Genomic DNA, 6095 nt, shown 5'->3' with positions numbered 1-6095 from the left:
TTTACTGATGTGTAAAGCCAGCAGGGGCAGCCCCTTCCTGCTGGGCAGCTTCCATGAGCTATTAGACAGTGATAGAAACAAACAATGTATAGACATGTAAGTCTTCCGTTGTATTTTGAGCATTATAAAGGATACTCAGAGACATAAATGTAATTAATGAATCCGATAAAAATAAATGTGCAAAGAAGTTCTAATGTTTTTTACTTGTACTGCAATATATCACTCTGTACGGACTCTTGGGCATGTGCATCTCACCTTTGGGACCCCCTGAACCTATTTGTGAGACCTGAGGTACTGTCACGAGTGCTCAGGGAAGGAGTGAAGTTGTTCTTTCCACTGTGGTAACTCTGGCCAAATGAGAACGTTTCCTTTATCACTGAGGTAGAGTCACACTGAGGTAGAGTATCACTGAGGTAGCAGCAACTTTTATATCTTCATCAGAATGATTCATATTAATGTGTGTTGCTTTGTAATAATAAAAATTGAAGTTTTTTAAAAGGTAGATCACAGTTACAAGAAGCTGTTCGCCATAATCACAAAAAGAGGAAGTAATGGATTTTATTTTAAGGCACAGAAACTGAGATCATGGACACATATCCAAGCATGAATCTTCTGTGTTGGGAGAATGTCAGAGACCAAGGTTTATTACTTACATAACATGTGCCACACACAATTCTAGATGGTTAAATTTGTTAAAGAAAATCATCACTCTAAATTCATTTACACAATATTTAGTACATAGCAAATGCTATCATGTTTCTCATTTAATCATCAAAATTATTTAGACTACTAGGTATGACTACACTAGTCATCCCAAATCACCTGAGAATCAGAGAGCTGCAGCACCTTTGGCTGTGGTCAGATCTCAGCAAGAGGCAGAATGGCCATTTCGGATTCCCTAAACTGGTGTTCAGGGTTTTATTTTATTTTTCTTTTTTGCTCCTTTCACTGTATAATTGCTCAGGTAAGAAGCCCCAGAGTAAATAGGATCTTCCTTGCTATTGTCACACACAGCGACAGAAAGAGTAAATAGTTGCTTATTTGAAAACATCCACAGAATGGCTCGTGTGTGTTTTCTTGTTTTCTGCCCTTGTCTGTTTTTAGACACAGAATCTCACTGTGTCACCCAGGCTAGAGTGCAGTGGTGCAATCGTGACTCACTGCAGTCTTGAACTCCTGGGCCCAAGCTATCATCTTGCCTCAGCCACTTGAGTAGCTGGGACTACAGGTACCTGCTACTGAGCCCAGCTAATTTTTAACTTTTTTTTTTTTTTTTTTTTTTTTAGAGTCTGACTCTGTCGCCCAGGCTGGAGTACAAAGACACTAACTTGGCTCACTGCAACCTCCACCTCCCGGGTTCAAACAGTTCTCCTGCCTCAGCCTCCCAAGTAGCTGGGATTACAGGAGCCCACCACCACACCCAGCTAATTTTTCTATTTTTAGTGGAGATGGCATTTCACCATGTTGGCCAGGCTGGTCTCGAACTCCTGACCTCGAATGATCTGCCCACCTCAGCCTCCCAAAGTTCTGGGGTTACAGGCATGAGCCACCACACCTGGCCAATTTTAAACTTTTGTTTGTAGAGACAGGTTCTTGCTCTGTTTTCCAGGCTGGTCTGAAACTTCTGGCTTCAAGGGATCCTTCCACTTTGGCCTCCCTTCAAGGGATACTTCTGCCACATTCTATTGCTTTAGAAGCAAGTTACAAAGTCTAGCAGACACTCAGGGAAGCAGCATTGAAACGTACTTTTCAAAGCAGGATTGTCAAAGGATTTGTGGATGTATTTTCAAGACACCACACAATGTATTTGATGAGATTTGATCATAGAACCTTTGGCAGAGTTTAGGTAGACCATCAGGAACTGAGAACGATCTAATGTTTCACCCTATTTGTAAGCTTCCAAGCTACCCTGTCCCAGTTTCATGAATGCTAACAGAAGACATGAGTACTCTGGGTCAAAGACCAAAAGGACTTATGACTCAAGCAAAGCAGTAGGCAGAGTATCAGCAATTCTGGCTCTCCTACTCCCCAGCCCCACTGGGTGACTCAAGGAGGGTCCGGTGACATTTGCACATGCAGTGGATCGCATTTCAGGATATGAACCTGAACTTGGGGGATGGGAGGCTGCCTTTCACTAGAAGCAGAAGGCATACCTGCCCTTTTCCTTGAGGGTCACAGTGTCTCTGTCTTCCAAAGCTGTTCACTGTTTAACCATCTTTGACAAGATGCTCCAGGACAAAAACTCTCACTGCTTCTACTCAGAGGATGTGCAGAAACGTGAGACTCATGGAGAATCCTCTACAGAGTTTGTGATAAGGGTGATTGCATTAGTTGGTGTTCCCAGAGAAACAAAACAATAGCAGAGAGATAGGTGCATATTCTAAGGAATTTGCTCACGGGACTGTGGAAGCTTGGTGAGTCCAAAATCCATGGAGGTGGTAAGCAGTCTGCAGACTCAGGGAAAAGCTGTAGTTTGGGTCTAAAGACAGTTTGGTGCAGAACCAGAAAGAGCTGGCATTGCAGATGACGTCTGAGGGCTGTTTGCTGCCTAATTCTTTCTTGCTTGTAGGGAGGTCAGCTTTCTGTGCTCTTCAGCCTTCAACAGATTGGGTGGGGCTCATCTACGTCAGGGAAATCTCATCCAAAAACACCTTCACGGAAACATCCAGAACAATGTTTGACCACGTATCTGGGCATGATGGCCCAACCAAGTTGACAAATAAAATGAATCATCACAGTAGTGGTAAAATTGCTTTCTTTAGTTGCAAGAGCTGAAAACAAAAAGAAATAAAAGGAATTAAATTAAAAAGGCATTTGGCTGAGGGACACAGAAGTGCAGCCTATGTTTATTATGAAGTAATGGGTTCAACCACGAGGGTTTATGTTTGAAGATATTTCTAAATAAAAGCGCATGATTTTTCTTAATTCAGATTCCCATTTGGTAATTTAAAAATGTATACTAGTGGCCACATGCAGTGGCTCACGCCTGTAATCTCAGCACTTTGGGAGGCTGAGGCAGGTGGATCACCTGAGGTCAGGAGTTTGAGACCAGCCTGGACAACATGGTGAAACCCTTCTCTACTAAAAATACAAAAATTAGCCAGGCATGGTGGTAGGCACCTGTGATCCCAGCTACTTAGGAGGTTAAGATGGAAGAATTGCTTGAGCCTGGGAGAGGGAAGTTGCAGTGAGCTGAGATTGCACCACTGCACTCCAGCCTGGGTGACAGAGTGAGACTCCATGCCAAAAAAAGAAAGCAAAAATGCATACTAGCATGGTCAACACTAATCAAATAGATTCTGAGAATTATAGACTTGGAGGAGACCCCAGAGGTGATGTAATTCATCAACATCATGTTACAACTTTCTGAATATTGTGAAAATAGTTACCTGTCAAGCAGGGACTTCAAACCTGGGGTTCATACTGTACTCTCTATCCAAGAGCTTTGGAACTGTGGCTTACGAAATCCCAGGTTCAACAAGATTCCTTGGGGGCCTCTAGGAGGATGGGTGTGGGCAGGGACCCAAATCAGTGTTCACTAGAGGGCTTCATTTCAATCTGAATTGTGTATTGGAATTCTGTGCAAGGTTCCATTTGAAAAGGGATTATTTTGCTAAAGCAAGCTTACAAATGACTCTCATTTGTGATGAATATTTTTGTTGCCAGTGATGCATGTTACTATGTTTAAATTGCATTTAAGAAACAAAGTTCAAAAAATAACCTTAGTTTAGAATTTTCAAGTTTGAATGTTAATAATTTGATCCAATTTGAGTTTATAAACTTAAGAAAAATATTAACTCATCAATTTAGTGGTGTGTAAATCATTCTATTTCATATTTATTTTATACTTAAAAATCATGACAATAAATTCAATAGGATAATTAAAACTGTTTTGTTATAAAGAGCAGTATATATTCACGAAGGAATATTGGAAAATACAGAATAACAGAAAAAATATATCAACTATACCGACTACCTAAGCATCCCTTTATCAGTATTTTTATGTGTCACCTTGCAGCTCTTTTTTTAGGCAGATGTCAGTTTCTCTACATAGTCGTCAATAAACTGTGTACATACGCACAATTCCATGTGACCATTTGCACTTATCATAAACTCAAGGCCTTCTCTATGTCACGGAACGACCTTGGAAAATACAATATTGAATGACGACGTAAGCTTCCACGAAGTGGTTATACCAGTTTTTAACTAACAATCTCTTTTCTGTTTTCTGTTTTATTTGACTGATAAAAAGCCAAGCTGGAATCGTATTCCAGGGACCACATTGTGTCCCCAGCCTCTGCCAAAGTCCTACATTGAATCTCTAACTTCTAGTGCAGTTGTATTTGGAGTAAGAAAGGAACTGAAGTATAATGAGGTCATAAGGGCAGGGCCCTAAGGCAGTGGGATTAGTGTCCTCATAAGAAGAGAACCAGAGAGTGAGCTTCCCTCCATCCCTCTCCTTCTCCGTCTCCCCGCCAAACCCACCTGTTATACAAGGACACAGCAAGAAGAAGGTGACGTCTACCAGCCAGGAAGAGAGCCCTCCCCGGAACGTCCACTCTGAGCTTGGACTGGCCATCTCCAGACTGTGCCATGGACTCGTGTTGCTGGAGCAGCTAGGAGCTCTGCAGGTGACTCTCTGAATGAGGTTCAGTCACGTGTTTGCTATGGCCGCTGGAGCGGTCCAAGTCAATCTCCTTGTGGATAAAGATGGTCTCCTGCGTCTCCCATCCCTCCCTCTCCTGTGTTCACATATGTGCTCCCTTGTCCCCACAGACTTCAATTAAAAACCCAAGATCAATGAGAAAGTAATTTGGAAATTCACTATGGAGATGGCAGAGCAGGAAGCCAAGCACTGGGCCCCTGACTGTGGCTGCCTCACAGGCCGCTCTCCCGGGAAGCCACCCTGACTCTGGACGGCTCCTGGGTTTTTTCCTGAGCTGAGCACCGGAGGCTTGCTCAGCCTTGGTGCCTGCCAACAACTGCCCTGGGCACCTGATAGGTGTTCAGTAGATGTCCCCTGTTGTTCAGTGTGCCTTGATGTGTAACGGAGAGACCCTTAGCTCTACGTTCAAGAGGGTCCACAAGGCCTCTGGTCAGGAGCGTTTGCTTAGTGGTTCTTTTATCTTTCACTATTTATTGAAAATTAACCAGAAAATCACAGAAATAGAAAGCTGAAAGGGATTTCCTTTCCAGAGGATTTCAAGGTTGTTTCGATTTTTGCAAGCAATGGAGCCAATGCTTTAGAGCAAGCATTTGAAGGAGTTTAGATGAGGGGAGCAGGGCTGTTCTCTTGAGGGAGGGAGGCAGCCTCCTTAGAGCCCCCCCCCAGGAGGCCCCCACACCTGAAACAGAATTTGAAGACTGAGGATCTAGTCTAAACTCCTCATTCAAAATGTTTATTTATTTCCCTCTTAGGGGAATCTTAAAAAATGACAAAATTCCAAATTTAAATAGGAAAAAAACATTATTCTAGAGTTTTTAAAACACCAGGATATGTAGTCCTTGGTTAACATGAAGTATTCACTTACCAAAATCTTTTAAGAATCCGGGAACTAACAATTTAGGAGTAAGCGTGGCTCTCGGCTCCAAAAGGGCAGCTCTCTCCGTCTCTGCGTAACTTCATCCACAGCGGGGACATGAGGGTGCGGGAGCAGAGGATGCCTCTGGAGTGTGCAGGTGAGGTCGGCCCTGTACCTCTCTCCTGTGCTGTGGGCTCCACGCTGCTCCCCTCCCTTCCTCTGCCTTGCTTCACCTGGTGTATGCTTGTCACCTGTTCTTGCCTTTTCAAATGAGGTGAGATCAGTTTCCACATAACTGAGGCGGCTCATGTAATTATTGCCAGGGACTCGACATTATATTGCATTCTGCTGACTGCTTGTGTATTCCTTTGCTTTGTCACATTCCAATCCTCTAATAGCGTCACCCCTTCCTTCCACCAGGTGTGACTCTCTGCTAGGTGTGCAGCAGTCTCGTCCATATCAGCAAAGGGAAGACATGGCTGTTCCCTTCCAGCAGGAAACAGTGGAGCCAGAAGATCGAAATTACAACTCAATAAATGTTTGTCTGCCTTTTAATAATGATTTCAGAAGGTT

General features: G+C 43.2%; 1 long non-coding RNA gene across 1 annotated transcript; it reads right to left on the bottom strand.

Annotated features, from left to right (window-relative positions):
- Positions 1 to 540: 540 nt before the first annotated feature.
- Positions 541 to 5789, bottom strand: LOC144577134 (uncharacterized). Its single transcript, XR_013520419.1, has 2 exons — positions 5532 to 5789; positions 541 to 2771 (listed from the first exon to the last, which is right to left on the bottom strand). It is a non-coding gene; the product is annotated as an uncharacterized LOC144577134 (long non-coding RNA).
- Positions 5790 to 6095: the final 306 nt, after the last annotated feature.

The sequence above is a fragment of the Callithrix jacchus genome, chromosome 7 (assembly GCF_049354715.1).
Source record: "Callithrix jacchus isolate 240 chromosome 7, calJac240_pri, whole genome shotgun sequence".
In the NCBI taxonomy this organism is placed as follows: domain Eukaryota; kingdom Metazoa; phylum Chordata; class Mammalia; order Primates; family Cebidae; genus Callithrix; species Callithrix jacchus.
This window is presented reverse-complemented; position numbering and strand designations above follow the sequence as displayed.